Source organism: Phalangium opilio, unplaced genomic scaffold (assembly GCF_054372755.1).
Source record: "Phalangium opilio isolate 3A_F unplaced genomic scaffold, DU_Popi_V2 ptg000056l_1, whole genome shotgun sequence".
Lineage (NCBI taxonomy): Eukaryota > Metazoa > Arthropoda > Arachnida > Opiliones > Phalangiidae > Phalangium > Phalangium opilio.
In genome coordinates this window covers 114,458-141,933 of record NW_028324175.1, presented here as the reverse complement: position 1 = coordinate 141,933, position 27,476 = coordinate 114,458, and the positions used below count along the sequence as shown (strand labels likewise).

Sequence of the window (27,476 nt, the reverse complement as noted above, 5' to 3'; positions counted from 1 at the left end):
GTTACAGGGGGAACTCGGGTTTGAACCAAGGACCTCTCGATCTGCAGTCGAATCCGAGTTATCCCTCCTTGTTCCTAGCCGCAATGTCGATTTAACTAAAATAAAGGGAATAATCCGTGCTGTTACAGCGGGAACTCGGGTTTGAACCAAGGACCTCTCGATCTGCAGTCGAATGCGAGTTATCACTCCTTGTTCCTAGCCGTAATGTCGATTTAACTAAAATAAACGGAATGATCCGTGTTGTTACAGGGGGAACTCGGGTTTGAACCAAGGACCTCTCGATCTGCAGTCGAATGCGAGTTATCTCTCCTTGTTTATAGCCGTAATGTCGATTTAACTAAAATAATTGGAATGATCCGTGCTGTTAAGGGGGAACTCGGGTTTAAACCCAGAACCTCTCGATCTGCAGTCGAATGCGAGCTATCCCTCCTTGTTCCTAGCCGTAATGTCGATTTAACTAAAATAAACGGAATAATCCGTGCTGTTACAGAGGGAACTCGGGTTTGAACCAAGGACCTCTCGATCTGCAGTCGAATGCTCTACCACTGAGCTATCCCCTTTGTTCATAGCCGTAATGTCGATTTAAATAAAATAAACGGAATGATACGTGCTGTTACAGGGGGAACTCGGGTTTGAACCAAGGGCCTTTCGATCTGCAGTCGAATGCGAGCTATCCCTCCTTGTTCCTAGCAGTAATGTCGATATAACTAAAATAAACGGAATAATCCGTGCTGTTACAGGGGGAACTCGGGTTTGAACCAAGGACCTCTCGATCTGCAGTCGAATGCTCTACCACTGAGCTATTCCCCCTTGTTCAAGGCCGTAATGTTGATTTAACTAAAATAAACGGAATGATCCGTGCTGTTACACGGGGAACTCGGGTTTGAACCAAGGACCTCTTGATCTGCAGTCGAATGCTCTACCACTGAGCTATTCCCCCTTGTTCCTAGCCGTAATGTCGATTTAACTAAAATAAACGGAATAATCCGTGCTGTTACAGGGGGAACTCGGGTTTGAACCAAGGACCTCTCGATCTGCAGTCGAATCCGAGTTATCCCTCCTTGTTCCTAGCCGCAATGTCGATTTAACTAAAATAAAGGGAATAATCCGTGCTGTTACAGCGGGAACTCGGGTTTGAACCAAGGACCTCTCGATCTGCAGTCGAATGCGAGTTATCCCTCCTTGTTCCTAGCCGTAATGTCGATTTAACTAAAATAAACGGAATGATCCGTGCTGTTACAGGGGGAACTCGGGTTTGAACCAAGGACCTCTCGATCTGCAGTCGAATGCGAGTTATCTCTCCTTGTTCCTAGCCGTAATGTCGATTTAACTAAAATAATTGGAATGATCCGTGCTGTTAAGGGGGGAACTCGGGTTTAAACCCAGAACCTCTCGATCTGCAGTCGAATGCGAGCTATCCCTCCTTGTTCCTAGCCGTAATGTCGATTTAACTAAAATAAACGGAATAATCCGTGCTGTTACAGAGGGAACTCGGGTTTGAACCAAGGACCTCTCGATCTGCAGTCGAATGCTCTAACACTGAGCTATTCCCCCTTGTTCAAGGCCGTAAAGTCGATTTAACTAAAATAAACGGAATGATCCGTGCTGTTACAGGGGGAACTCGGGTTTGAACCAAGGACCTCTCGATCTGCAGTCGAATGCGAGTTATCCCTTCTTGTTCCTAGCCGTAATGTCGATTTAACTAAAATAAAGGGAATAATCCGTGCTGTTACAGGGGGAACTCGGGTTTGAACCAAGGACCTCTCGATCTGCAGTCGAATGCTCTACCACTGAGCTATTCCCCTGTTCATAGCCGTAATGTCGTTTTAAATAAAATAAACTGAATGATCCGTGCTGTTACAGGGGGAACTCGGGTTTGAACCAAGGACCTTTCGATCTGCAGTCGAATGCGAGCTATTCCTACTTGTTCCTAGCCGTAATGTCGATTTAACTAAAATAAACGGAATAATCCGTGCTGTTACAGGGGGAACTCGGGTTTGAACCAAGGACCTCTCGATCTGCAGTCGAATGCGAGTTATCCCTCCTTGTTCCTAGCCGTAATGTCGATTTAACTAAAATAAACGGAATAATCCGTGCTGTTACAGAGGGAACTCGGGTTTGAACCAAGGACCTCTCGATCTGCAGTCGAATGCTCTAACACTGAGCTATTCCCCCTTGTTCAAGGCCGTAAAGTCGATTTAACTAAAATAAACGGAATGATCCGTGCTGTTACAGGGGGAACTCGGGTTTGAACCAAGGACCTCTCGATCTGCAGTCGAATGCTCTACCACTGAGCTATTCCCCTTGTTCATAGCCGTAATGTCGTTTTAAATAAAATAAACTGAATGATCCGTGCTGTTACAGGGGGAACTCGGGTTTGAACCAAGGACCTTTAAATTTGCAGTCGAATGCGAGCTATCCCTCCTTGTTCCTAGCCGTAATGTCGATTTAACTAAAATAAAAGGAATGATCAGTGCTGTTACAGGGGGAACTCTGGTTTGAACCAAGGACCTCTCGATCTGCAGTCGAATGCTCTACCACTGAGCTTTTCCCCCTTGTTCAGAGCCGTAATGTCGATTTAACTAAAATAAACGGAATGATCCGTGCTGTTACAGGGGGAACTCGGGTTTGACCCAAGGATCTCTCGATCTGCAGTCGAATGCTCTACCACTGAGCTTTTCCCCCTTGTTCAGAGCCGTAATGTCGATTTAACTAAAATAAACGGAATGATCCGTGCTGTTACAGGGGGAACTCGGGTTTGAACCAAGGACCTTTCGATCTGCAGTCGAATGCGAGCTATTCCTCCTTGTTCCTAGCCGTAATGTCGATTTAACTAAAATAAACGGAATGATCCGTGCTGTTACAGGGGGAACTCGGGTTTGAACCAAGGACCCCTCGATCTGCAGTCGAATGCGAGTTATCCCTCCTTGTTCCTAGCCGTAATGTCGATTTAACTAAAATAAACGGAATGATCCGTGCTGTTACAGGGGGAACTCGGGTTTGAACCAAGAACCTCTCGATCTGCAATCGAATGCGAGCTATCCCTCCTTGTTCCTAGCCGTAATGTCGATTTAACTAAAATAAAAAGAATGATCAGTGCTGTTACAGGGGGAACTCGGGTTTGAACCAAGGACCTCTCGATCTGTAGTCGAATGCTCTACCACTGAGCTATTCCCCCTTGTTCAAGGCCGTAATGTCGATTTACCTAAAATAAACGGAATGATCCGTGCTGTTACAGGGGGAACTCGGGTTTGAACCAAGGACCTTTCGATCTGCAGTCGAATGCGAGCTATCCCTCCTTGTTCCTAGCCGTAATGTCGATTTAACTAAAATAAAAGGAATGATCAGTGCTGTTACAGGGGGAACTCGGGTTTGAACCAAGGACCTCTCGATCTGTAGTCGAATGCTCTACCACTGAGCTATCCCCCTTGTTCATAGCCGTAATGTCGATTTAAACAAAATAAACGGAATGATCCGTGCTGTTACAGGGGGAACTCGGGTTTGAACCAAGGATCTCTCGATCTGCAGTCGAATGCTCTACCACTGAGCTCTTCCCCCTTGTTCAGAGCCGTAATGTCGATTTAACTAAAATAAACGGAATGATCCGTGCTGTTACAGGGGGAACTCGGGTTTGAACCAAGGACCTTTCGATCTGCAGTCGAATGCGAGCTATCCCTCCTTGTTCCTAGCCGTAATGTCGATTTAACTAAAATAAACGGAATAATCCGTGCTGTTACAGGGGGAACTCGGGTTTGAACCAAGGACCTCTCGATCTGCAGTCGAATCCGAGTTATCCCTCCTTGTTCCTAGCCGCAATGTCGATTTAACTAAAATAAAGGGAATAATCCGTGCTGTTACAGCGGGAACTCGGGTTTGAACCAAGGACCTCTCGATCTGCAGTCGAATGCGAGTTATCACTCCTTGTTCCTAGCCGTAATGTCGATTTAACTAAAATAAACGGAATGATCCGTGTTGTTACAGGGGGAACTCGGGTTTGAACCAAGGACCTCTCGATCTGCAGTCGAATGCGAGTTATCTCTCCTTGTTTATAGCCGTAATGTCGTTTTAAATAAAATAAACTGAATGATCCGTGCTGTTACAGGGGGAACTCGGGTTTGAACCAAGGACCTTTCGATCTGCAGTCGAATGCGAGCTATCCCTCCTTGTTCCTAGCCGTAATGTCGATTTAACTAAAATAAAAGGAATGATCAGTGCTGTTACAGGGGGAACTCTGGTTTGAACCAAGGACCTCTCGATCTGTAGTCGAATGCTCTACCACTGAGCTATCCCCCTTGTTCATAGCCGTAATGTCGATTTAAATAAAACAAACGGAATGATCCGTGCTGTTACAGGGGGAAATCGGGTTTGAACCAAGGATCTCTCGATCTGCAGTCGAATGCTCTACCACTGAGCTTTTCCCCCTTGTTCAGAGCCGTAATGTCGATTTAACTAAAATAAACGGAATGATCCGTGCTGTTACAGGGGGAACTCGGGTTTGAACCAAGGACCTTTCGATCTGCAGTCGAATGCGAGCTATTCCTCCTTGTTCCTAGCCGTAATGTCGATTTAACTAAAATAAACGGAATGATCCGTGCTGTTACAGGGGGAACTCGGGTTTGAACCAAGGACCCCTCGATCTGCAGTCGAATGCGAGTTATCCCTCCTTGTTCCTAGCCGTAATGTCGATTTAACTAAAATAAACGGAATGATCCGTGCTGTTACAGGGGGAACTCGGGTTTGAACCAAGAACCTCTCGATCTGCAATCGAATGCGAGCTATCCCTCCTTGTTCCTAGCCGTAATGTCGATTTAACTAAAATAAAAAGAATGATCAGTGCTGTTACAGGGGGAACTCGGGTTTGAACCAAGGACCTCTCGATCTGTAGTCGAATGCTCTACCACTGAGCTATTCCCCCTTGTTCAAGGCCGTAATGTCGATTTACCTAAAATAAACGGAATGATCCGTGCTGTTACAGGGGGAACTCGGGTTTGAACCAAGGACCTTTCGATCTGCAGTCGAATGCGAGCTATCCCTCCTTGTTCCTAGCCGTAATGTCGATTTAACTAAAATAAAAGGAATGATCAGTGCTGTTACAGGGGGAACTCGGGTTTGAACCAAGGACCTCTCGATCTGTAGTCGAATGCTCTACCACTGAGCTATCCCCCTTGTTCATAGCCGTAATGTCGATTTAAACAAAATAAACGGAATGATCCGTGCTGTTACAGGGGGAACTCGGGTTTGAACCAAGGATCTCTCGATCTGCAGTCGAATGCTCTACCACTGAGCTATTCCCCCTTGTTCAAGGCCGTAATGTCGATTTACCTAAAATAAACGGAATGATCCGTGCTGTTACAGGGGGAACTCGGGTTTGAACCAAGGACCTTTCGATCTGCAGTCGAATGCGAGTTATCCCTCCTTGTTCCTAGCCGTAATGTCGATTTAACTAAAATAAACGGAATAATCCGTGCTGTTACAGAGGGAACTCGGGTTTGAACCAAGGACCTCTCGATCTGCAGTCGAATGCTCTAACACTGAGCTATTCCCCCTTGTTCAAGGCCGTAAAGTCGATTTAACTAAAATAAACGGAATGATCCGTGCTGTTACAGGGGGAACTCGGGTTTGAACCAAGGACCTCTCGATCTGCAGTCGAATGCTCTACCACTGAGCTATTCCCCTTGTTCATAGCCGTAATGTCGTTTTAAATAAAATAAACTGAATGATCCGTGCTGTTACAGGGGGAACTCGGGTTTGAACCAAGGACCTTTAAATTTGCAGTCGAATGCGAGCTATCCCTCCTTGTTCCTAGCCGTAATGTCGATTTAACTAAAATAAAAGGAATGATCAGTGCTGTTACAGGGGGAACTCTGGTTTGAACCAAGGACCTCTCGATCTGCAGTCGAATGCTCTACCACTGAGCTTTTCCCCCTTGTTCAGAGCCGTAATGTCGATTTAACTAAAATAAACGGAATGATCCGTGCTGTTACAGGGGGAACTCGGGTTTGACCCAAGGATCTCTCGATCTGCAGTCGAATGCTCTACCACTGAGCTTTTCCCCCTTGTTCAGAGCCGTAATGTCGATTTAACTAAAATAAACGGAATGATCCGTGCTGTTACAGGGGGAACTCGGGTTTGAACCAAGGACCTTTCGATCTGCAGTCGAATGCGAGCTATTCCTCCTTGTTCCTAGCCGTAATGTCGATTTAACTAAAATAAACGGAATGATCCGTGCTGTTACAGGGGGAACTCGGGTTTGAACCAAGGACCCCTCGATCTGCAGTCGAATGCGAGTTATCCCTCCTTGTTCCTAGCCGTAATGTCGATTTAACTAAAATAAACGGAATGATCCGTGCTGTTACAGGGGGAACTCGGGTTTGAACCAAGAACCTCTCGATCTGCAATCGAATGCGAGCTATCCCTCCTTGTTCCTAGCCGTAATGTCGATTTAACTAAAATAAAAAGAATGATCAGTGCTGTTACAGGGGGAACTCGGGTTTGAACCAAGGACCTCTCGATCTGTAGTCGAATGCTCTACCACTGAGCTATTCCCCCTTGTTCAAGGCCGTAATGTCGATTTACCTAAAATAAACGGAATGATCCGTGCTGTTACAGGGGGAACTCGGGTTTGAACCAAGGACCTTTCGATCTGCAGTCGAATGCGAGCTATCCCTCCTTGTTCCTAGCCGTAATGTCGATTTAACTAAAATAAAAGGAATGATCAGTGCTGTTACAGGGGGAACTCGGGTTTGAACCAAGGACCTCTCGATCTGTAGTCGAATGCTCTACCACTGAGCTATCCCCCTTGTTCATAGCCGTAATGTCGATTTAAACAAAATAAACGGAATGATCCGTGCTGTTACAGGGGGAACTCGGGTTTGAACCAAGGATCTCTCGATCTGCAGTCGAATGCTCTACCACTGAGCTCTTCCCCCTTGTTCAGAGCCGTAATGTCGATTTAACTAAAATAAACGGAATGATCCGTGCTGTTACAGGGGGAACTCGGGTTTGAACCAAGGACCTTTCGATCTGCAGTCGAATGCGAGCTATCCCTCCTTGTTCCTAGCCGTAATGTCGATTTAACTAAAATAAACGGAATAATCCGTGCTGTTACAGGGGGAACTCGGGTTTGAACCAAGGACCTCTCGATCTGCAGTCGAATCCGAGTTATCCCTCCTTGTTCCTAGCCGCAATGTCGATTTAACTAAAATAAAGGGAATAATCCGTGCTGTTACAGCGGGAACTCGGGTTTGAACCAAGGACCTCTCGATCTGCAGTCGAATGCGAGTTATCACTCCTTGTTCCTAGCCGTAATGTCGATTTAACTAAAATAAACGGAATGATCCGTGTTGTTACAGGGGGAACTCGGGTTTGAACCAAGGACCTCTCGATCTGCAGTCGAATGCGAGTTATCTCTCCTTGTTTATAGCCGTAATGTCGTTTTAAATAAAATAAACTGAATGATCCGTGCTGTTACAGGGGGAACTCGGGTTTGAACCAAGGACCTTTCGATCTGCAGTCGAATGCGAGCTATCCCTCCTTGTTCCTAGCCGTAATGTCGATTTAACTAAAATAAAAGGAATGATCAGTGCTGTTACAGGGGGAACTCTGGTTTGAACCAAGGACCTCTCGATCTGTAGTCGAATGCTCTACCACTGAGCTATCCCCCTTGTTCATAGCCGTAATGTCGATTTAAATAAAACAAACGGAATGATCCGTGCTGTTACAGGGGGAAATCGGGTTTGAACCAAGGATCTCTCGATCTGCAGTCGAATGCTCTACCACTGAGCTTTTCCCCCTTGTTCAGAGCCGTAATGTCGATTTAACTAAAATAAACGGAATGATCCGTGCTGTTACAGGGGGAACTCGGGTTTGAACCAAGGACCTTTCGATCTGCAGTCGAATGCGAGCTATTCCTCCTTGTTCCTAGCCGTAATGTCGATTTAACTAAAATAAACGGAATGATCCGTGCTGTTACAGGGGGAACTCGGGTTTGAACCAAGGACCCCTCGATCTGCAGTCGAATGCGAGTTATCCCTCCTTGTTCCTAGCCGTAATGTCGATTTAACTAAAATAAACGGAATGATCCGTGCTGTTACAGGGGGAACTCGGGTTTGAACCAAGAACCTCTCGATCTGCAATCGAATGCGAGCTATCCCTCCTTGTTCCTAGCCGTAATGTCGATTTAACTAAAATAAAAAGAATGATCAGTGCTGTTACAGGGGGAACTCGGGTTTGAACCAAGGACCTCTCGATCTGTAGTCGAATGCTCTACCACTGAGCTATTCCCCCTTGTTCAAGGCCGTAATGTCGATTTACCTAAAATAAACGGAATGATCCGTGCTGTTACAGGGGGAACTCGGGTTTGAACCAAGGACCTTTCGATCTGCAGTCGAATGCGAGCTATCCCTCCTTGTTCCTAGCCGTAATGTCGATTTAACTAAAATAAAAGGAATGATCAGTGCTGTTACAGGGGGAACTCGGGTTTGAACCAAGGACCTCTCGATCTGTAGTCGAATGCTCTACCACTGAGCTATCCCCCTTGTTCATAGCCGTAATGTCGATTTAAACAAAATAAACGGAATGATCCGTGCTGTTACAGGGGGAACTCGGGTTTGAACCAAGGATCTCTCGATCTGCAGTCGAATGCTCTACCACTGAGCTATTCCCCCTTGTTCAAGGCCGTAATGTCGATTTACCTAAAATAAACGGAATGATCCGTGCTGTTACAGGGGGAACTCGGGTTTGAACCAAGGACCTTTCGATCTGCAGTCGAATGCGAGCTATCCCTCCTTGTTCCTAGCCGTAATGTCGATTTAACTAAAATAAACGGAATAATCCGTGCTGTTACAGGGGGAACTCGGGTTTGAACCAAGGACCTCTCGATCTGCAGTCGAATCCGAGTTATCCCTCCTTGTTCCTAGCCGCAATGTCGATTTAACTAAAATAAAGGGAATAATCCGTGCTGTTACAGCGGGAACTCGGGTTTGAACCAAGGACCTCTCGATCTGCAGTCGAATGCGAGTTATCACTCCTTGTTCCTAGCCGTAATGTCGATTTAACTAAAATAAACGGAATGATCCGTGTTGTTACAGGGGGAACTCGGGTTTGAACCAAGGACCTCTCGATCTGCAGTCGAATTCGAGTTATCTCTCCTTGTTTATAGCCGTAATGTCGATTTAACTAAAATAATTGGAATGATCCGTGCTGTTAAGGGGGAACTCGGGTTTAAACCCAGAACCTCTCGATCTGCAGTCGAATGCGAGCTATCCCTCCTTGTTCCTAGCCGTAATGTCGATTTAACTAAAATAAACGGAATAATCCGTGCTGTTACAGAGGGAACTCGGGTTTGAACCAAGGACCTCTCGATCTGCAGTCGAATGCTCTACCACTGAGCTATCCCCTTTGTTCATAGCCGTAATGTCGATATAAATAAAATAAACGGAATGATACGTGCTGTTACAGGGGGAACTCGGGTTTGAACCAAGGGCCTTTCGATCTGCAGTCGAATGCGAGCTATCCCTCCTTGTTCCTAGCAGTAATGTCGATATAACTAAAATAAACGGAATAATCCGTGCTGTTACAGTGGGAACTCGGGTTTGAACCAAGGACCTCTCGATCTGCAGTCGAATGCTCTACCACTGAGCTATTCCCCCTTGTTCATGGCCGTAATGTCGATTTAACTAAAATAAACGGAATGATCCGTGCTGTTACAGGGGGAACTCGGGTTTGAACCAAGGACCTCTCGATCTGCAGTCGAATGAGAGTTATCCCTCCTTGTTCCTAGCCGTAATGTCGATTTAACTAAAATAAAGGGAATGATCCGTGCTGTTACAGGGGGAACTCGGGTTTGAACCAAGGACCTCTCGATCTGCAGTCGAATGCGAGTTATCCCTCCTTGTTCCTAGCCGTAATGTCGATTTAACTAAAATAAAGGGAATAATCCGTGCTGTTACAGGGGGAACTCGGGTTTGAACCAAGGACCTCTCGATCTGCAGTCGAATGCGAGTTATCTCTCCTTGTTCTTAGCCGTAATGTCGATTTAACTAAAATAATTGGAATGATCCGTGCTGTTAAGGGGGGAACTCGGGTTTAAACCCAGAACCTCTCGATCTGCAGTCGAATGCGAGCTATCCCTCCTTGTTCCTAGCCGTATTGTCGATTTAACTAAAATAAACGGAATAATCCGTGCTGTTACAGGGTGAGCTCGGGTTTGAACCAAGGACCTCTCGATGTGCAGTCGAATGCTCTACCACTGAGCTATTCCCCCTTGTTCAAGGCCGTAAAGTCGATTTAACTAAAATAAACGGAATGATCCGTGCTGTTACAGGGGAACTCGGGTTTGAACCAAGGACCTCTCGATCTGCAGTCGAATGCGAGTTATCCCTCCTTGTTCCTAGCCGTAATGTCGATTTAACTAAAATAAAGGGAATAATCCGTGCTGTTACAGGGGGAACTCGGGTTTAAACCAAGGACCTCTCGATCTGCAGTCGAATGCTCTACCACTGAGCTATTCCCCTTGTTCATAGCCGTAATGTCGTTTTAAATAAAATAAACTGAATGATCCGTGCTGTTACAGGGGGAACTCGGGTTTGAACCAAGGACCTTTCGATCTGCAGTCGAATGCGAGTTATCCCTCCTTGTTCCTAGCCGTAATGTCGATTTAACTAAAATAAACGGAATGATCCGTGCTGTTACAGAGGGAACTCGGGTTTGAACCAAGGACCTTTCGATCTGCAGTCGAATGCGAGCTATCCCTCCTTGTTCCTAGCCGTAATGTCGATTTAACTAAAATAAAAAGAATGATCAGTGCTGTTACAGGGGGAACTCGGGTTTGAAGCAAGGACCTCTCGATCTGTAGTCTAATGCTCTACCACTGAGCTATCCCCCTTGTTCATAGCCGTTATGTCGATTTAAATAAAATAAACGGAATGATCCGTGTTGTTACAGGGGGAACTCGGGTTTGAACCAAGGACCTCTCGATCTGCAGTCGAATGCGAGTTATCTCTCCTTGTTCCTAGCCGTAATGTCGATTTAACTAAAATAATTGGAATGATCCGTGCTGTTAAGGGGGGAACTCGGGTTTAAACCCAGAACCTCTCGATCTGCAGTCGAATGCGAGCTATCCCTCCTTGTTCCTAGCCGTAATGTCGATTTAACTAAAATAAACGGAATAATCCGTGCTGTTACAGAGGGAACTCGGGTTTGAACCAAGGACCTCTCGATCTGCAGTCGAATGCTCTACCACTGAGCTATTCCCCCTTGTTCAAGGCCGTAATGTCGATTTACCTAAAATAAACGGAATGATCCGTGCTGTTACAGGGGGAGTTCCGGTTTGATCCAAGGACCTTTCAATCTGCAGTCGAATGCGAGCTATCCCTCCTTGTTCCTAGTTGTAATGTCGATTTAACTAAAATAAAAGGAATGATCAGTGCTGTTACAGGGGAAACTCGGGTTTGAACCAAGGACCTCTCGATCTGTAGTCGAATGCTCTACCACTGAGCTATCCCCTTTGTTCATAGCCGTAATGTCGATTTAAATAAAATAAACGGAATGATCCGTGCTGTTACAGGGGGAACTCGGGTTTGAACCAAGGACCTCTCGATCTGCAGTCGAATGCTCTACCACTGAGCTATTCCCCTTGTTCATAGCCGTAATGTCGTTTTAAATAAAATAAACTGAATGATCCGTGCTGTTACAGGGGGAACTCGGGTTTGAACCAAGGACCTTTCGATCTGCAGTCGAATGCGAGTTATCCCTCCTTGTTCCTAGCCGTAATGTCGATTTAACTAAAATAAATGGAATGATCCGTGCTGTTACAGGGGGAACTCGGGTTTAAACCCAGAACCTCTCGATCTGCAGTCGAATGCGAGCTATCCCTACTTGTTCCTAGCCGTAATGTCGATTTAACTAAAATAAACGGAATAATCCGTGCTGTTACAGGGTGAGCTCGGGTTTGAACCAAGGACCTCTCGATCTGCAGTCGAATGCTCTACCACTGAGCTATTCCCCTTGTTCAGGGCCGTAATGTCGATTTACCTAAAATAAACGGAATGATCCGTGCTGTTACAGGGGGAACTCGGGTTTGAACCAAGGACCTTTCGATCTGCAGTCGAATGCGAGCTATCCCTCCTTGTTCCTAGCCGTAATGTCGATTTAACTAAAATAAACGGAATGATCCGTGCTGTTACAGGGGGAACTCGGGTTTGAACCAAGAACCTCTCGATCTGCAATCGAATGCGAGCTATCCCTCCTTGTTCCTAGCCGTAATGTCGATTTAACTAAAATAAAAAGAATGATCAGTGCTGTTACAGGGGGAACTCGGGTTTGAACCAAGGACCTCTCGATCTGTAGTCGAATGCTCTACCACTGAGCTATTCCCCCTTGTTCAAGGCCGTAATGTCGATTTACCTAAAATAAACGGAATGATCCGTGCTGTTACAGGGGGAACTCGGGTTTGAACCAAGGACCTTTCGATCTGCAGTCGAATGCGAGCTATCCCTCCTTGTTCCTAGCCGTAATGTCGATTTAACTAAAATAAAAGGAATGATCAGTGCTGTTACAGGGGGAACTCGGGTTTGAACCAAGGACCTCTCGATCTGTAGTCGAATGCTCTACCACTGAGCTATCCCCCTTGTTCATAGCCGTAATGTCGATTTAAACAAAATAAACGGAATGATCCGTGCTGTTACAGGGGGAACTCGGGTTTGAACCAAGGATCTCTCGATCTGCAGTCGAATGCTCTACCACTGAGCTATTCCCCCTTGTTCAAGGCCGTAATGTCGATTTACCTAAAATAAACGGAATGATCCGTGCTGTTACAGGGGGAACTCGGGTTTGAACCAAGGACCTTTCGATCTGCAGTCGAATGCGAGCTATCCCTCCTTGTTCCTAGCCGTAATGTCGATTTAACTAAAATAAACGGAATAATCCGTGCTGTTACAGGGGGAACTCGGGTTTGAACCAAGGACCTCTCGATCTGCAGTCGAATCCGAGTTATCCCTCCTTGTTCCTAGCCGCAATGTCGATTTAACTAAAATAAAGGGAATAATCCGTGCTGTTACAGCGGGAACTCGGGTTTGAACCAAGGACCTCTCGATCTGCAGTCGAATGCGAGTTATCACTCCTTGTTCCTAGCCGTTATGTCGATTTAACTAAAATAAACGGAATGATCCGTGTTGTTACAGGGGGAACTCGGGTTTGAACCAAGGACCTCTCGATCTGCAGTCGAATTCGAGTTATCTCTCCTTGTTTATAGCCGTAATGTCGATTTAACTAAAATAATTGGAATGATCCGTGCTGTTAAGGGGGAACTCGGGTTTAAACCCAGAACCTCTCGATCTGCAGTCGAATGCGAGCTATCCCTCCTTGTTCCTAGCCGTAATGTCGATTTAACTAAAATAAACGGAATAATCCGTGCTGTTACAGAGGGAACTCGGGTTTGAACCAAGGACCTCTCGATCTGCAGTCGAATGCTCTACCACCGAGCTATCCCCTTTGTTCATAGCCGTAATGTCGATATAAATAAAATAAACGGAATGATACGTGCTGTTACAGGGGGAACTCGGGTTTGAACCAAGGGCCTTTCGATCTGCAGTCGAATGCGAGCTATCCCTCCTTGTTCCTAGCAGTAATGTCGATATAACTAAAATAAACGGAATAATCCGTGCTGTTACAGTGGGAACTCGGGTTTGAACCAAGGACCTCTCGATCTGCAGTCGAATGCTCTACCACTGAGCTATTCCCCCTTGTTCATGGCCGTAATGTCGATTTAACTAAAATAAACGGAATGATCCGTGCTGTTACAGGGGGAACTCGGGTTTGAACCAAGGACCTCTCGATCTGCAGTCGAATGAGAGTTATCCCTCCTTGTTCCTAGCCGTAATGTCGATTTAACTAAAATAAAGGGAATGATCCGTGCTGTTACAGGGGGAACTCGGGTTTGAACCAAGGACCTCTCGATCTGCAGTCGAATGCGAGTTATCCCTCCTTGTTCCTAGCCGTAATGTCGATTTAACTAAAATAAAGGGAATAATCCGTGCTGTTACAGGGGGAACTCGGGTTTGAACCAAGGACCTCTCGATCTGCAGTCGAATGCGAGTTATCTCTCCTTGTTCTTAGCCGTAATGTCGATTTAACTAAAATAATTGGAATGATCCGTGCTGTTAAGGGGGGAACTCGGGTTTAAACCCAGAACCTCTCGATCTGCAGTCGAATGCGAGCTATCCCTCCTTGTTCCTAGCCGTATTGTCGATTTAACTAAAATAAACGGAATAATCCGTGCTGTTACAGGGTGAGCTCGGGTTTGAACCAAGGACCTCTCGATGTGCAGTCGAATGCTCTACCACTGAGCTATTCCCCCTTGTTCAAGGCCGTAAAGTCGATTTAACTAAAATAAACGGAATGATCCGTGCTGTTACAGGGGAACTCGGGTTTGAACCAAGGACCTCTCGATCTGCAGTCGAATGCGAGTTATCCCTCCTTGTTCCTAGCCGTAATGTCGATTTAACTAAAATAAAGGGAATAATCCGTGCTGTTACAGGGGGAACTCGGGTTTAAACCAAGGACCTCTCGATCTGCAGTCGAATGCTCTACCACTGAGCTATTCCCCTTGTTCATAGCCGTAATGTCGTTTTAAATAAAATAAACTGAATGATCCGTGCTGTTACAGGGGGAACTCGGGTTTGAACCAAGGACCTTTCGATCTGCAGTCGAATGCGAGTTATCCCTCCTTGTTCCTAGCCGTAATGTCGATTTAACTAAAATAAACGGAATGATCCGTGCTGTTACAGAGGGAACTCGGGTTTGAACCAAGGACCTTTCGATCTGCAGTCGAATGCGAGCTATCCCTCCTTGTTCCTAGCCGTAATGTCGATTTAACTAAAATAAAAAGAATGATCAGTGCTGTTACAGGGGGAACTCGGGTTTGAAGCAAGGACCTCTCGATCTGTAGTCTAATGCTCTACCACTGAGCTATCCCCCTTGTTCATAGCCGTTATGTCGATTTAAATAAAATAAACGGAATGATCCGTGTTGTTACAGGGGGAACTCGGGTTTGAACCAAGGACCTCTCGATCTGCAGTCGAATGCGAGTTATCTCTCCTTGTTCCTAGCCGTAATGTCGATTTAACTAAAATAATTGGAATGATCCGTGCTGTTAAGGGGGGAACTCGGGTTTAAACCCAGAACCTCTCGATCTGCAGTCGAATGCGAGCTATCCCTCCTTGTTCCTAGCCGTAATGTCGATTTAACTAAAATAAACGGAATAATCCGTGCTGTTACAGAGGGAACTCGGGTTTGAACCAAGGACCTCTCGATCTGCAGTCGAATGCTCTACCACTGAGCTATTCCCCCTTGTTCAAGGCCGTAATGTCGATTTACCTAAAATAAACGGAATGATCCGTGCTGTTACAGGGGGAGTTCCGGTTTGATCCAAGGACCTTTCAATCTGCAGTCGAATGCGAGCTATCCCTCCTTGTTCCTAGTTGTAATGTCGATTTAACTAAAATAAAAGGAATGATCAGTGCTGTTACAGGGGAAACTCGGGTTTGAACCAAGGACCTCTCGATCTGTAGTCGAATGCTCCACCACTGAGCTATCCCCTTTGTTCATAGCCGTAATGTCGATTTAAATAAAATAAACGGAATGATCCGTGCTGTTACAGGGGGAACTCGGGTTTGAACCAAGGACCTCTCGATCTGCAGTCGAATGCTCTACCACTGAGCTATTCCCCTTGTTCATAGCCGTAATGTCGTTTTAAATAAAATAAACTGAATGATCCGTGCTGTTACAGGGGGAACTCGGGTTTGAACCAAGGACCTTTCGATCTGCAGTCGAATGCGAGTTATCCCTCCTTGTTCCTAGCCGTAATGTCGATTTAACTAAAATAAATGGAATGATCCGTGCTGTTACAGGGGGAACTCGGGTTTAAACCCAGAACCTCTCGATCTGCAGTCGAATGCGAGCTATCCCTACTTGTTCCTAGCCGTAATGTCGATTTAACTAAAATAAACGGAATAATCCGTGCTGTTACAGGGTGAGCTCGGGTTTGAACCAAGGACCTCTCGATCTGCAGTCGAATGCTCTACCACTGAGCTATTCCCCTTGTTCAGGGCCGTAATGTCGATTTACCTAAAATAAACGGAATGATCCGTGCTGTTACAGGGGGAACTCGGGTTTGAACCAAGGACCTTTCGATCTGCAGTCGAATGCGAGCTATCCCTCCTTGTTCCTAGCCGTAATGTCGATTTAACTAAAATAAAAGGAATGATCAGTGCTGTTACAGGGGGAACTCGGGTTTGAACCAAGGACCTCTCGATCTGTAGTCTAATGCTCTACCACTGAGCTATCCCCCTTGTTCATAGCCGTTATGTCGATTTAAATAAAATAAACGGAATGATCCGTGTTGTTACAGGGGGAACTCGGGTTTGAACCAAGGACCTCTCGATCTGCAGTCGAATGCGAGTTATCTCTCCTTGTTCCTAGCTGTAATGTCGATTTAACTAAAATAATTGGAATGATCCGTGCTGTTACAGAGGGAACTCGGGTTTGAACCAAGGACCTCTCGATCTGCAGTCGAATGCTCTACCACTGAGCTATTCCCCCTTGTTCAAGGCCGTAATGTCGATTTACCTAAAATAAACGGAATGATCCGTGCTGTTACAGGGGGAGTTCGGGTTTGATCCAAGGACCTTTCAATCTGCAGTCGAATGCGAGCTATCCCTCCTTGTTCCTAGTTGTAATGTCGATTTAACTAAAATAAAAGGAATGATCAGTGCTGTTACAGGGGAAACTCGGGTTTGAACCAACGACCTCTCGATCTGTAGTCGAATGCTCTACCACTGAGCTATCCCCTTTGTTCATAGCCGTAATGTCGATTTAAATAAAATAAACGGAATGATACGTGCTGTTACAGGGGGAACTCGGGTTTGAACCAAGGATCTCTCGATCTGCAGTCGAATGCTCTACCACTGAGCTCTTCCCCCTTGCTCAGAGCCGTAATGTCGATTTAACTAAAATAAACGGAATGATCCGTGCTGTTACAGGGGGAACTCGGGTTTGAACCAAGGGCCTTTCGATCTGCAGTCAAATGCGAGCTATCCCTCCTTGTTCCTAGCAGTAATGTCGATTTAACTAAAATAAACGGAATAATCCGTGCTGTTACAGGGGGAACTCGGGTTTGAACCAAGGACCTCTCGATCTGCAGTCGAATGCTCTACCACTGTGCTATTCCCCCTTGTTCATGGCCGTAATGTTGATTTAACTAAAATAAACGGAATGATCCGTGCTGTTACAGGGGGAACTCGGGTTTGAACCAAGGACCTCTTGATCTGCAGTCGAATGCTCTACCACTGAGCTATTCCCCCTTGTTCAAGGCCGTAATGTCGATTTAACTAAAATAAACGGAATGATCCGTGCTGTTACAGGGGGAACTCGGGTTTGAACCAAGGACCTCTCGATCTGTAGTCGAATGCTCCACCACTGAGCTATCCCCTTTGTTCATAGCCGTAATGTCGATTTAAATAAAATAAACGGAATGATCCGTGCTGTTACAGGGGGAACTCGGGTTTGAACCAAGGACCTCTCGATCTGCAGTCGAATGCTCTACCACTGAGCTATTCCCCTTGTTCATAGCCGTAATGTCGTTTTAAATAAAATAAACTGAAAGATCCGTGCTGTTACAGGGGGAACTCGGGTTTGAACCAAGGACCTTTCGATCTGCAGTCGAATGCGTGTTATCCCTCCTTGTTCCTAGCCGTAATGTCGATTTAACTAAAATAAATGGAATGATCCGTGCTGTTACAGGGGGAACTCGGGTTTAAACCCAGAACCTCTCGATCTGCAGTCGAATGCGAGCTATCCCTACTTGTTCCTAGCCGTAATGTCGATTTAACTAAAATAAACGGAATAATCCGTGCTGTTACAGGGTGAGCTCGGGTTTGAACCAAGGACCTCTCGATCTGCAGTCGAATGCTCTACCACTGAGCTATTCCCCTTGTTCAGGGCCGTAATGTCGATTTACCTAAAATAAACGGAATGATCCGTGCTGTTACAGGGGGAACTCGGGTTTGAACCAAGGACCTTTCGATCTGCAGTCGAATGCGAGCTATCCCTCCTTGTTCCTAGCCGTAATGTCGATTTAACTAAAATAAATGGAATGATCCGTGCTGTTACAGGGGGAACTCGGGTTTAAACCCAGAACCTCTCGATCTGCAGTCGAATGCGAGCTATCCCTACTTGTTCCTAGCCGTAATGTCGATTTAACTAAAATAAACGGAATAATCCGTGCTGTTACAGGGTGAGCTCGGGTTTGAACCAAGGACCTCTCGATCTGCAGTCGAATGCTCTACCACTGAGCTATTCCCCTTGTTCAGGGCCGTAATGTCGATTTACCTAAAATAAACGGAATGATCCGTGCTGTTACAGGGGGAACTCGGGTTTGAACCAAGGACCTTTCGATCTGCAGTCGAATGCGAGCTATCCCTCCTTGTTCCTAGCCGTAATGTCGATTTAACTAAAATAAAAGGAATGATCAGTGCTGTTACAGGGGGAACTCGGGTTTGAACCAAGGACCTCTCGATCTGTAGTCTAATGCTCTACCACTGAGCTATCCCCCTTGTTCATAGCCGTTATGTCGATTTAAATAAAATAAACGGAATGATCCGTGTTGTTACAGGGGGAACTCGGGTTTGAACCAAGGACCTCTCGATCTGCAGTCGAATGCGAGTTATCTCTCCTTGTTCCTAGCTGTAATGTCGATTTAACTAAAATAATTGGAATGATCCGTGCTGTTACAGAGGGAACTCGGGTTTGAACCAAGGACCTCTCGATCTGCAGTCGAATGCTCTACCACTGAGCTATTCCCCCTTGTTCAAGGCCGTAATGTCGATTTACCTAAAATAAACGGAATGATCCGTGCTGTTACAGGGGGAGTTCGGGTTTGATCCAAGGACCTTTCAATCTGCAGTCGAATGCGAGCTATCCCTCCTTGTTCCTAGTTGTAATGTCGATTTAACTAAAATAAAAGGAATGATCAGTGCTGTTACAGGGGAAACTCGGGTTTGAACCAACGACCTCTCGATCTGTAGTCGAATGCTCTACCACTGAGCTATCCCCTTTGTTCATAGCCGTAATGTCGATTTAAATAAAATAAACGGAATGATACGTGCTGTTACAGGGGGAACTCGGGTTTGAACCAAGGATCTCTCGATCTGCAGTCGAATGCTCTACCACTGAGCTCTTCCCCCTTGCTCAGAGCCGTAATGTCGATTTAACTAAAATAAACGGAATGATCCGTGCTGTTACAGGGGGAACTCGGGTTTGAACCAAGGGCCTTTCGATCTGCAGTCAAATGCGAGCTATCCCTCCTTGTTCCTAGCAGTAATGTCGATTTAACTAAAATAAACGGAATAATCCGTGCTGTTACAGGGGGAACTCGGGTTTGAACCAAGGACCTCTCGATCTGCAGTCGAATGCTCTACCACTGTGCTATTCCCCCTTGTTCATGGCCGTAATGTTGATTTAACTAAAATAAACGGAATGATCCGTGCTGTTACAGGGGGAACTCGGGTTTGAACCAAGGACCTCTTGATCTGCAGTCGAATGCTCTACCACTGAGCTATTCCCCCTTGTTCAAGGCCGTAATGTCGATTTAACTAAAATAAACGGAATGATCCGTGCTGTTACAGGGGGAACTCGGGTTTGAACCAAGGACCTCTCGATCTGTAGTCGAATGCTCCACCACTGAGCTATCCCCTTTGTTCATAGCCGTAATGTCGATTTAAATAAAATAAACGGAATGATCCGTGCTGTTACAGGGGGAACTCGGGTTTGAACCAAGGACCTCTCGATCTGCAGTCGAATGCTCTACCACTGAGCTATTCCCCTTGTTCATAGCCGTAATGTCGTTTTAAATAAAATAAACTGAAAGATCCGTGCTGTTACAGGGGGAACTCGGGTTTGAACCAAGGACCTTTCGATCTGCAGTCGAATGCGTGTTATCCCTCCTTGTTCCTAGCCGTAATGTCGATTTAACTAAAATAAATGGAATGATCCGTGCTGTTACAGGGGGAACTCGGGTTTAAACCCAGAACCTCTCGATCTGCAGTCGAATGCGAGCTATCCCTACTTGTTCCTAGCCGTAATGTCGATTTAACTAAAATAAACGGAATAATCCGTGCTGTTACAGGGTGAGCTCGGGTTTGAACCAAGGACCTCTCGATCTGCAGTCGAATGCTCTACCACTGAGCTATTCCCCTTGTTCAGGGCCGTAATGTCGATTTACCTAAAATAAACGGAATGATCCGTGCTGTTACAGGGGGAACTCGGGTTTGAACCAAGGACCTTTCGATCTGCAGTCGAATGCGAGCTATCCCTCCTTGTTCCTAGCCGTAATGTCGATTTAACTAAAATAAAAGGAATGATCAGTGCTGTTACAGGGGGAACTCGGGTTTGAACCAAGGACCTCTCGATCTGTAGTCTAATGCTCTACCACTGAGCTATCCCCCTTGTTCATAGCCGTTATGTCGATTTAAATAAAATAAACGGAATGATCCGTGTTGTTACAGGGGGAACTCGGGTTTGAACCAAGGACCTCTCGATCTGCAGTCGAATGCGAGTTATCTCTCCTTGTTCCTAGCTGTAATGTCGATTTAACTAAAATAATTGGAATGATCCGTGCTGTTACAGAGGGAACTCGGGTTTGAACCAAGGACCTCTCGATCTGCAGTCGAATGCTCTACCACTGAGCTATTCCCCCTTGTTCAAGGCCGTAATGTCGATTTACCTAAAATAAACGGAATGATCCGTGCTGTTACAGGGGGAGTTCGGGTTTGATCCAAGGACCTTTCAATCTGCAGTCGAATGCGAGCTATCCCTCCTTGTTCCTAGTTGTAATGTCGATTTAACTAAAATAAAAGGAATGATCAGTGCTGTTACAGGGGAAACTCGGGTTTGAACCAACGACCTCTCGATCTGTAGTCGAATGCTCTACCACTGAGCTATCCCCTTTGTTCATAGCCGTAATGTCGATTTAAATAAAATAAACGGAATGATACGTGCTGTTACAGGGGGAACTCGGGTTTGAACCAAGGATCTCTCGATCTGCAGTCGAATGCTCTACCACTGAGCTCTTCCCCCTTGCTCAGAGCCGTAATGTCGATTTAACTAAAATAAACGGAATGATCCGTGCTGTTACAGGGGGAACTCGGGTTTGAACCAAGGGCCTTTCGATCTGCAGTCAAATGCGAGCTATCCCTCCTTGTTCCTAGCAGTAATGTCGATTTAACTAAAATAAACGGAATAATCCGTGCTGTTACAGGGGGAACTCGGGTTTGAACCAAGGACCTCTCGATCTGCAGTCGAATGCTCTACCACTGTGCTATTCCCCCTTGTTCAAGGCCGTAATGTTGATTTAACTAAAATAAACGGAATGATCCGTGCTGTTACAGGGGGAACTCGGGTTTGAACCAAGGACCTCTTGATCTGCAGTCGAATGCTCTACCACTGAGCTATTCCCCCTTGTTCAAGGCCGTAATGTCGATTTAACTAAAATAAACGGAATGATCCGTGCTGTTACAGGGGGAACTCGGGTTTGAACCAAGGACCTTTCGATCTGCAGTCGAATGCGAGCTATTCCTCCTTGTTCCTAGCCGTAATGTCGATTTAACTAAAATAAACGGAATGATCCGTGCTGTTACAGGGGGAACTCGGGTTTGAACCAAGGACCCCTCGATCTGCAGTCGAATGCGAGTTATCCCTCCTTGTTCCTAGCCGTAATGTCGATTTAACTAAAATAAACGGAATGATCCGTGCTGTTACAGGGGGAACTCGGGTTTGAACCAAGAACCTCTCGATCTGCAATCGAATGCGAGCTATCCCTCCTTGTTCCTAGCCGTAATGTCGATTTAACTAAAATAAAAAGAATGATCAGTGCTGTTACAGGGGGAACTCGGGTTTGAACCAAGGACCTCTCGATCTGTAGTCGAATGCTCTACCACTGAGCTATTCCCCCTTGTTCAAGGCCGTAATGTCGATTTACCTAAAATAAACGGAATGATCCGTGCTGTTACAGGGGGAACTCGGGTTTGAACCAAGGACCTTTCGATCTGCAGTCGAATGCGAGCTATCCCTCCTTGTTCCTAGCCGTAATGTCGATTTAACTAAAATAAAAGGAATGATCAGTGCTGTTACAGGGGGAACTCGGGTTTGAACCAAGGACCTCTCGATCTGTAGTCGAATGCTCTACCACTGAGCTATCCCCCTTGTTCATAGCCGTAATGTCGATTTAAACAAAATAAACGGAATGATCCGTGCTGTTACAGGGGGAACTCGGGTTTGAACCAAGGATCTCTCGATCTGCAGTCGAATGCTCTACCACTGAGCTATTCCCCCTTGTTCAAGGCCGTAATGTCGATTTACCTAAAATAAACGGAATGATCCGTGCTGTTACAGGGGGAACTCGGGTTTGAACCAAGGACCTTTCGATCTGCAGTCGAATGCGAGCTATCCCTCCTTGTTCCTAGCCGTAATGTCGATTTAACTAAAATAAACGGAATGATCCGTGCTGTTACAGGGGGAACTCGGGTTTGAACCAAGGACCTTTCGATCTGCAGTCGAATGCGAGCTATTCCTCCTTGTTCCTAGCCCTAATGTCGATTTAACTAAAATAAACGGAATGATCCGTGCTGTTACAGGGGGAACTCGGGTTTGAACCAAGGACCCCTCGATCTGCAGTCGAATGCGAGTTATCCCTCCTTGTTCCTAGCCGTAATGTCGATTTAACTAAAATAAACGGAATGATCCGTGCTGTTACAGGGGGAACTCGGGTTTGAACCAAGAACCTCTCGATCTGCAATCGAATGCGAGCTATCCCTCCTTGTTCCTAGCCGTAATGTCGATTTAACTAAAATAAACGGAATAATCCGTGCTGTTACAGAGGGAACTCGGGTTTGAACCAAGGACCTCTCGATCTGCAGTCGAATGCTCTACCACTGAGCTATCCCCTTTGTTCATAGCCGTAATGTCGATTTAAATAAAATAAACGGAATGATACGTGCTGTTACAGGGGGAACTCGGGTTTGAACCAAGGGCCTTTCGATCTGCAGTCGAATGCGAGCTATCCCTCCTTGTTCCTAGCAGTAATGTCGATATAACTAAAATAAACGGAATAATCCGTGCTGTTACAGTGGGAACTCGGGTTTGAACCAAGGACCTCTCGATCTGCAGTCGAATGCTCTACCACTGAGCTATTCCCCCTTGTTCAAGGCCGTAATGTTGATTTAACTAAAATAAACGGAATGATCCGTGCTGTTACACGGGGAACTCGGGTTTGAACCTAGGACCTCTTGATCTGCAGTCGGATGCTCTACCACTGAGCTATTCCCCCTTGTTCATGGCCGTAATGTCGATTTAACTAAAATAAACGGAATGATCCGTGCTGTTACAGGGGGAACTCGGGTTTGAACCAAGGACCTCTCGATCTGCAGTCGAATGAGAGTTATCCCTCCTTGTTCCTAGCCGTAATGTCGATTTAACTAAAATAAAGGGAATAATCCGTGCTGTTACAGGGGGAACTCGGGTTTGAACCAAGGACCTCTCGATCTGCAGTCAAATGCGAGTTATCCCTCCTTTTTCCTAGCCGTAATGTCGATTTAACTAAAATAAACGGAATGATCCGTGCTGTTACAGGGGGAACTCGGGTTTGAACCAAGGACCTCTCGATCTGCAGTCGAATGCGAGTTATCCCTCCTTGTTCCTAGCCGTAATGTCGATTTAACTAAAATAAAGGGAATAATCCGTGCTGTTACAGGGGGAACTCGGGTTTGAACCAAGGACCTCTCGATCTGCAGTCGAATGCGAGTTATCTCTCCTTGTTCTTAGCCGTAATGTCGATTTAACTAAAATAATTGGAATGATCCGTGCTGTTAAGGGGGGAACTCGGGTTTAAACCAAGAACCTCTCGATCTGCAGTCGAATGCGAGCTATCCCTCCTTGTTCCTAGCCGTAATGTCGATTTAACTAAAATAAACGGAATAATCCGTGCTGTTACAGGGTGAGCTCGGGTTTGAACCAAGGACCTCTCGATGTGCAGTCGAATGCTCTACCACTGAGCTATTCCCCCTTGTTCAAGGCCGTAAAGTCGATTTAACTAAAATAAACGGAATGATCCGTGCTGTTACAGGGGAACTCGGGTTTGAACCAAGGACCTCTCGATCTGCAGTCGAATGCGAGTTATCCCTCCTTGTTCCTAGCCGTAATGTCGATTTAACTAAAATAAAGGGAATAATCCGTGCTGTTACAGGGGGAACTCGGGTTTAAACCAAGGACCTCTCGATCTGCAGTCGAATGCTCTACCACTGAGCTATTCCCCTTGTTCATAGCCGTAATGTCGTTTTAAATAAAATAAACTGAATGATCCGTGCTGTTACAGGGGGAACTCGGGTTTGAACCAAGGACCTTTCGATCTGCAGTCGAATGCGAGTTATCCCTCCTTGTTCCTAGCCGTAATGTCGATTTAACTAAAATAAACGGAATGATCCGTGCTGTTACAGAGGGAACTCGGGTTTGAACCAAGGACCTTTCGATCTGCAGTCGAATGCGAGCTATCCCTCCTTGTTCCTAGCCGTAATGTCGATTTAACTAAAATAAAGGGAATAATCCGTGCTGTTACAGGGGGAACTCGGGTTTGAACCAAGGACCTCTCGATCTGCAGTCGAATGCGAGTTATCTCTCCTTGTTCTTAGCCGTAATGTCGATTTAACTAAAATAATTGGAATGATCCGTGCTGTTAAGGGGGGAACTCGGGTTTGAACCAAGGGCCTTTCGATCTGCAGTCGAATGCGAGCTATCCCTCCTTGTTCCTAGCAGTAATGTCGATATAACTAAAATAAACGGAATAATCCGTGCTGTTACAGTGGGAACTCGGGTTTGAACCAAGGACCTCTCGATCTGCAGTCGAATGCTCTACCACTGAGCTATTCCCCCTTGTTCAAGGCCGTAATGTTGATTTAACTAAAATAAACGGAATGATCCGTGCTGTTACACGGGGAACTCGGGTTTGAACCAAGGACCTCTTGATCTGCAGTCGAATGCTCTACCACTGAGCTATTCCCCCTTGTTCATGGCCGTAATGTCGATTTAACTAAAATAAACGGAATGATCCGTGCTGTTACAGGGGGAACTCGGGTTTGAACCAAGGACCTCTCGATCTGCAGTCGAATGAGAGTTATCCCTCCTTGTTCCTAGCCGTAATGTCGATTTAACTAAAATAAAGGGAATAATCCGTGCTGTTACAGGGGGAACTCGGGTTTGAACCAAGGACCTCTCGATCTGCAGTCAAATGCGAGTTATCCCTCCTTTTTCCTAGCCGTAATGTCGATTTAACTAAAATAAACGGAATGATCCGTGCTGTTACAGGGGGAACTCGGGTTTGAACCAAGGACCTCTCGATCTGCAGTCGAATGCGAGTTATCCCTCCTTGTTCCTAGCCGTAATGTCGATTTAACTAAAATAAAGGGAATAATCCGTGCTGTTACAGGGGGAACTCGGGTTTGAACCAAGGACCTCTCGATCTGCAGTCGAATGCGAGTTATCTCTCCTTGTTCTTAGCCGTAATGTCGATTTAACTAAAATAATTGGAATGATCCGTGCTGTTAAGGGGGGAACTCGGGTTTAAACCCAGAACCTCTCGATCTGCAGTCGAATGCGAGCTATCCCTCCTTGTTCCTAGCCGTAATGTCGATTTAACTAAAATAAACGGAATAATCCGTGCTGTTACAGGGTGAGCTCGGGTTTGAACCAAGGACCTCTCGATGTGCAGTCGAATGCTCTACCACTGAGCTATTCCCCCTTGTTCAAGGCCGTAAAGTCGATTTAACTAAAATAAACGGAATGATCCGTGCTGTTAAAGGGGAACTCGGGTTTGAACCAAGGACCTCTCGATCTGCAGTCGAATGCGAGTTATCCCTCCTTGTTCCTAGCCGTAATGTCGATTTAACTAAAATAAAGGGAATAATCCGTGCTGTTACAGGGGGAACTCGGGTTTAAACCAAGGACCTCTCGATCTGCAGTCGAATGCTCTACCACTGAGCTATTCCCCTTGTTCATAGCCGTAATGTCGTTTTAAATAAAATAAACTGAATGATCCGTGCTGTTACAGGGGGAACTCGGGTTTGAACCAAGGACCTTTCGATCTGCAGTCGAATGCGAGTTATCCCTCCTTGTTCCTAGCCGTAATGTCGATTTAACTAAAATAAACGGAATGATCCGTGCTGTTACAGAGGGAACTCGGGTTTGAACCAAGGACCTCTCGATCTGTAGTCTAATGCTCTACCACTGAGCTATCCCCCTTGTTCATAGCCGTTATGTCGATTTAAATAAAATAAACGGAATGATCCGTGTTGTTACAGGGGGAACTCGGGTTTGAACCAAGGACCTCTCGATCTGCAGTCGAATGCGAGTTATCTCTCCTTGTTCCTAGCCGTAATGTCGATTTAACTAAAATAATTGGAATGATCCGTGCTGTTAAGGGGGGAACTCGGGTTTAAACCCAGAACCTCTCGATCTGCAGTCGAATGCGAGCTATCCCTCCTTGTTCCTAGCCGTAATGTCGATTTAACTAAAATAAACGGAATAATCCGTGCTCTTACAGAGGGAACTCGGGTTTGAACCAAGGACCTCTCGATCTGCAGTCGAATGCTCTACCACTGAGCTATTCCCCCTTGTTCAAGGCCGTAATGTCGATTTACCTAAAATAAACGGAATGATCCGTGCTGTTACAGGGGGAGTTCGGGTTTGATCCAAGGACCTTTCAATCTGCAGTCGAATGCGAGCTATCCCTCCTTGTTCCTAGCCGTAATGTCGATTTAACTAAAATAAAAGGAATGATCAGTGCTGTTACAGGGGAAACTCGGGTTTGAACCAAGGACCTCTCGATCTGTAGTCGAATGCTCTACCACTGAGCTATCCCCTTTGTTCATAGCCGTAATGTCGATTTAAATAAAATAAACGGAATGATCCGTGCTGTTACAGGGGGAACTCGGGTTTGAACCAAGGACCTCTCGATCTGCAGTCGAATGCTCTACCACTGAGCTATTCCCCTTGTTCATAGCCGTAATGTCGTTTTAAATAAAATAAACTGAATGATCCGTGCTGTTACAGGGGGAACTCGGGTTTGAACCAAGGACCTTTCGATCTGCAGTCGAATGCGAGTTATCCCTCCTTGTTCCTAGCCGTAATGTCGATTTAACTAAAATAAATGGAATGATCCGTGCTGTTACAGGGGGAACTCGGGTTTAAACCCAGAACCTCTCGATCTGCAGTCGAATGCGAGCTATCCCTACTTGTTCCTAGCCGTAATGTCGATTTAACTAAAATAAACGGAATAATCCGTGCTGTTACAGGGTGAGCTCGGGTTTGAACCAAGGACCTCTCGATCTGCAGTCGAATGCTCAAACACTGAGCTATTCCCCTTGTTCAAGGCC

At 45.9% G+C, this 27,476-nt stretch overlaps 47 non-coding genes across 47 annotated transcripts; all 47 read right to left on the bottom strand.

Moving 5' to 3' along the window:
- Positions 1 to 738: 738 nt before the first annotated feature.
- On the bottom strand, positions 739 to 810 carry TRNAC-GCA (transfer RNA cysteine (anticodon GCA)). Its single transcript has one exon. It is a non-coding gene; the product is annotated as a tRNA-Cys (tRNA).
- Positions 811 to 1,733: 923 nt separating this feature from the next.
- TRNAC-GCA (transfer RNA cysteine (anticodon GCA)) lies at positions 1,734 to 1,805 on the bottom strand. The gene has a single exon. It is a non-coding gene; the product is annotated as a tRNA-Cys (tRNA).
- A 428-nt stretch (positions 1,806 to 2,233) lies between these two features.
- Positions 2,234 to 2,305, bottom strand: TRNAC-GCA (transfer RNA cysteine (anticodon GCA)). Its single transcript has one exon. It is a non-coding gene; the product is annotated as a tRNA-Cys (tRNA).
- An 801-nt stretch (positions 2,306 to 3,106) lies between these two features.
- Positions 3,107 to 3,178, bottom strand: TRNAC-ACA (transfer RNA cysteine (anticodon ACA)). Its single transcript has one exon. It is a non-coding gene; the product is annotated as a tRNA-Cys (tRNA).
- Positions 3,179 to 3,357: 179 nt separating this feature from the next.
- Positions 3,358 to 3,429, bottom strand: TRNAC-ACA (transfer RNA cysteine (anticodon ACA)). Its single transcript has one exon. It is a non-coding gene; the product is annotated as a tRNA-Cys (tRNA).
- Positions 3,430 to 4,221: 792 nt separating this feature from the next.
- TRNAC-ACA (transfer RNA cysteine (anticodon ACA)) lies at positions 4,222 to 4,293 on the bottom strand. The gene has a single exon. It is a non-coding gene; the product is annotated as a tRNA-Cys (tRNA).
- Positions 4,294 to 4,843: 550 nt separating this feature from the next.
- On the bottom strand, positions 4,844 to 4,915 carry TRNAC-ACA (transfer RNA cysteine (anticodon ACA)). The gene has a single exon. It is a non-coding gene; the product is annotated as a tRNA-Cys (tRNA).
- A 179-nt stretch (positions 4,916 to 5,094) lies between these two features.
- Positions 5,095 to 5,166, bottom strand: TRNAC-ACA (transfer RNA cysteine (anticodon ACA)). The gene has a single exon. It is a non-coding gene; the product is annotated as a tRNA-Cys (tRNA).
- A 57-nt stretch (positions 5,167 to 5,223) lies between these two features.
- TRNAC-GCA (transfer RNA cysteine (anticodon GCA)) lies at positions 5,224 to 5,295 on the bottom strand. Its single transcript has one exon. It is a non-coding gene; the product is annotated as a tRNA-Cys (tRNA).
- A 309-nt stretch (positions 5,296 to 5,604) lies between these two features.
- TRNAC-GCA (transfer RNA cysteine (anticodon GCA)) lies at positions 5,605 to 5,676 on the bottom strand. The gene has a single exon. It is a non-coding gene; the product is annotated as a tRNA-Cys (tRNA).
- An 801-nt stretch (positions 5,677 to 6,477) lies between these two features.
- Positions 6,478 to 6,549, bottom strand: TRNAC-ACA (transfer RNA cysteine (anticodon ACA)). The gene has a single exon. It is a non-coding gene; the product is annotated as a tRNA-Cys (tRNA).
- A 179-nt stretch (positions 6,550 to 6,728) lies between these two features.
- On the bottom strand, positions 6,729 to 6,800 carry TRNAC-ACA (transfer RNA cysteine (anticodon ACA)). The gene has a single exon. It is a non-coding gene; the product is annotated as a tRNA-Cys (tRNA).
- A 792-nt stretch (positions 6,801 to 7,592) lies between these two features.
- TRNAC-ACA (transfer RNA cysteine (anticodon ACA)) lies at positions 7,593 to 7,664 on the bottom strand. The gene has a single exon. It is a non-coding gene; the product is annotated as a tRNA-Cys (tRNA).
- Positions 7,665 to 8,214: 550 nt separating this feature from the next.
- Positions 8,215 to 8,286, bottom strand: TRNAC-ACA (transfer RNA cysteine (anticodon ACA)). The gene has a single exon. It is a non-coding gene; the product is annotated as a tRNA-Cys (tRNA).
- A 179-nt stretch (positions 8,287 to 8,465) lies between these two features.
- TRNAC-ACA (transfer RNA cysteine (anticodon ACA)) lies at positions 8,466 to 8,537 on the bottom strand. Its single transcript has one exon. It is a non-coding gene; the product is annotated as a tRNA-Cys (tRNA).
- Positions 8,538 to 8,594: 57 nt separating this feature from the next.
- On the bottom strand, positions 8,595 to 8,666 carry TRNAC-GCA (transfer RNA cysteine (anticodon GCA)). Its single transcript has one exon. It is a non-coding gene; the product is annotated as a tRNA-Cys (tRNA).
- Positions 8,667 to 10,813: 2,147 nt separating this feature from the next.
- On the bottom strand, positions 10,814 to 10,885 carry TRNAC-ACA (transfer RNA cysteine (anticodon ACA)). Its single transcript has one exon. It is a non-coding gene; the product is annotated as a tRNA-Cys (tRNA).
- A 299-nt stretch (positions 10,886 to 11,184) lies between these two features.
- On the bottom strand, positions 11,185 to 11,256 carry TRNAC-GCA (transfer RNA cysteine (anticodon GCA)). Its single transcript has one exon. It is a non-coding gene; the product is annotated as a tRNA-Cys (tRNA).
- Positions 11,257 to 11,564: 308 nt separating this feature from the next.
- On the bottom strand, positions 11,565 to 11,636 carry TRNAC-GCA (transfer RNA cysteine (anticodon GCA)). The gene has a single exon. It is a non-coding gene; the product is annotated as a tRNA-Cys (tRNA).
- A 670-nt stretch (positions 11,637 to 12,306) lies between these two features.
- On the bottom strand, positions 12,307 to 12,378 carry TRNAC-ACA (transfer RNA cysteine (anticodon ACA)). The gene has a single exon. It is a non-coding gene; the product is annotated as a tRNA-Cys (tRNA).
- Positions 12,379 to 12,557: 179 nt separating this feature from the next.
- On the bottom strand, positions 12,558 to 12,629 carry TRNAC-ACA (transfer RNA cysteine (anticodon ACA)). The gene has a single exon. It is a non-coding gene; the product is annotated as a tRNA-Cys (tRNA).
- A 57-nt stretch (positions 12,630 to 12,686) lies between these two features.
- Positions 12,687 to 12,758, bottom strand: TRNAC-GCA (transfer RNA cysteine (anticodon GCA)). Its single transcript has one exon. It is a non-coding gene; the product is annotated as a tRNA-Cys (tRNA).
- A 2,147-nt stretch (positions 12,759 to 14,905) lies between these two features.
- Positions 14,906 to 14,977, bottom strand: TRNAC-ACA (transfer RNA cysteine (anticodon ACA)). The gene has a single exon. It is a non-coding gene; the product is annotated as a tRNA-Cys (tRNA).
- A 299-nt stretch (positions 14,978 to 15,276) lies between these two features.
- TRNAC-GCA (transfer RNA cysteine (anticodon GCA)) lies at positions 15,277 to 15,348 on the bottom strand. The gene has a single exon. It is a non-coding gene; the product is annotated as a tRNA-Cys (tRNA).
- A 308-nt stretch (positions 15,349 to 15,656) lies between these two features.
- On the bottom strand, positions 15,657 to 15,728 carry TRNAC-GCA (transfer RNA cysteine (anticodon GCA)). The gene has a single exon. It is a non-coding gene; the product is annotated as a tRNA-Cys (tRNA).
- A 549-nt stretch (positions 15,729 to 16,277) lies between these two features.
- TRNAC-ACA (transfer RNA cysteine (anticodon ACA)) lies at positions 16,278 to 16,349 on the bottom strand. Its single transcript has one exon. It is a non-coding gene; the product is annotated as a tRNA-Cys (tRNA).
- Positions 16,350 to 16,527: 178 nt separating this feature from the next.
- TRNAC-GCA (transfer RNA cysteine (anticodon GCA)) lies at positions 16,528 to 16,599 on the bottom strand. The gene has a single exon. It is a non-coding gene; the product is annotated as a tRNA-Cys (tRNA).
- A 177-nt stretch (positions 16,600 to 16,776) lies between these two features.
- Positions 16,777 to 16,850, bottom strand: TRNAC-ACA (transfer RNA cysteine (anticodon ACA)). Its single transcript has one exon. It is a non-coding gene; the product is annotated as a tRNA-Cys (tRNA).
- Positions 16,851 to 17,288: 438 nt separating this feature from the next.
- On the bottom strand, positions 17,289 to 17,360 carry TRNAC-GCA (transfer RNA cysteine (anticodon GCA)). Its single transcript has one exon. It is a non-coding gene; the product is annotated as a tRNA-Cys (tRNA).
- Positions 17,361 to 17,415: 55 nt separating this feature from the next.
- TRNAC-ACA (transfer RNA cysteine (anticodon ACA)) lies at positions 17,416 to 17,490 on the bottom strand. The gene has a single exon. It is a non-coding gene; the product is annotated as a tRNA-Cys (tRNA).
- A 57-nt stretch (positions 17,491 to 17,547) lies between these two features.
- On the bottom strand, positions 17,548 to 17,619 carry TRNAC-GCA (transfer RNA cysteine (anticodon GCA)). The gene has a single exon. It is a non-coding gene; the product is annotated as a tRNA-Cys (tRNA).
- A 920-nt stretch (positions 17,620 to 18,539) lies between these two features.
- Positions 18,540 to 18,611, bottom strand: TRNAC-ACA (transfer RNA cysteine (anticodon ACA)). Its single transcript has one exon. It is a non-coding gene; the product is annotated as a tRNA-Cys (tRNA).
- Positions 18,612 to 18,789: 178 nt separating this feature from the next.
- Positions 18,790 to 18,861, bottom strand: TRNAC-GCA (transfer RNA cysteine (anticodon GCA)). Its single transcript has one exon. It is a non-coding gene; the product is annotated as a tRNA-Cys (tRNA).
- Positions 18,862 to 19,038: 177 nt separating this feature from the next.
- Positions 19,039 to 19,112, bottom strand: TRNAC-ACA (transfer RNA cysteine (anticodon ACA)). Its single transcript has one exon. It is a non-coding gene; the product is annotated as a tRNA-Cys (tRNA).
- A 438-nt stretch (positions 19,113 to 19,550) lies between these two features.
- Positions 19,551 to 19,622, bottom strand: TRNAC-GCA (transfer RNA cysteine (anticodon GCA)). The gene has a single exon. It is a non-coding gene; the product is annotated as a tRNA-Cys (tRNA).
- A 55-nt stretch (positions 19,623 to 19,677) lies between these two features.
- On the bottom strand, positions 19,678 to 19,752 carry TRNAC-ACA (transfer RNA cysteine (anticodon ACA)). Its single transcript has one exon. It is a non-coding gene; the product is annotated as a tRNA-Cys (tRNA).
- A 57-nt stretch (positions 19,753 to 19,809) lies between these two features.
- On the bottom strand, positions 19,810 to 19,881 carry TRNAC-GCA (transfer RNA cysteine (anticodon GCA)). The gene has a single exon. It is a non-coding gene; the product is annotated as a tRNA-Cys (tRNA).
- A 549-nt stretch (positions 19,882 to 20,430) lies between these two features.
- Positions 20,431 to 20,502, bottom strand: TRNAC-ACA (transfer RNA cysteine (anticodon ACA)). The gene has a single exon. It is a non-coding gene; the product is annotated as a tRNA-Cys (tRNA).
- Positions 20,503 to 20,680: 178 nt separating this feature from the next.
- TRNAC-GCA (transfer RNA cysteine (anticodon GCA)) lies at positions 20,681 to 20,752 on the bottom strand. The gene has a single exon. It is a non-coding gene; the product is annotated as a tRNA-Cys (tRNA).
- Positions 20,753 to 20,929: 177 nt separating this feature from the next.
- On the bottom strand, positions 20,930 to 21,003 carry TRNAC-ACA (transfer RNA cysteine (anticodon ACA)). Its single transcript has one exon. It is a non-coding gene; the product is annotated as a tRNA-Cys (tRNA).
- Positions 21,004 to 21,441: 438 nt separating this feature from the next.
- On the bottom strand, positions 21,442 to 21,513 carry TRNAC-GCA (transfer RNA cysteine (anticodon GCA)). Its single transcript has one exon. It is a non-coding gene; the product is annotated as a tRNA-Cys (tRNA).
- A 421-nt stretch (positions 21,514 to 21,934) lies between these two features.
- Positions 21,935 to 22,006, bottom strand: TRNAC-ACA (transfer RNA cysteine (anticodon ACA)). Its single transcript has one exon. It is a non-coding gene; the product is annotated as a tRNA-Cys (tRNA).
- A 179-nt stretch (positions 22,007 to 22,185) lies between these two features.
- On the bottom strand, positions 22,186 to 22,257 carry TRNAC-ACA (transfer RNA cysteine (anticodon ACA)). Its single transcript has one exon. It is a non-coding gene; the product is annotated as a tRNA-Cys (tRNA).
- Positions 22,258 to 22,314: 57 nt separating this feature from the next.
- TRNAC-GCA (transfer RNA cysteine (anticodon GCA)) lies at positions 22,315 to 22,386 on the bottom strand. The gene has a single exon. It is a non-coding gene; the product is annotated as a tRNA-Cys (tRNA).
- Positions 22,387 to 26,271: 3,885 nt separating this feature from the next.
- Positions 26,272 to 26,343, bottom strand: TRNAC-ACA (transfer RNA cysteine (anticodon ACA)). The gene has a single exon. It is a non-coding gene; the product is annotated as a tRNA-Cys (tRNA).
- Positions 26,344 to 26,642: 299 nt separating this feature from the next.
- Positions 26,643 to 26,714, bottom strand: TRNAC-GCA (transfer RNA cysteine (anticodon GCA)). The gene has a single exon. It is a non-coding gene; the product is annotated as a tRNA-Cys (tRNA).
- A 308-nt stretch (positions 26,715 to 27,022) lies between these two features.
- TRNAC-GCA (transfer RNA cysteine (anticodon GCA)) lies at positions 27,023 to 27,094 on the bottom strand. The gene has a single exon. It is a non-coding gene; the product is annotated as a tRNA-Cys (tRNA).
- Positions 27,095 to 27,476: the final 382 nt, after the last annotated feature.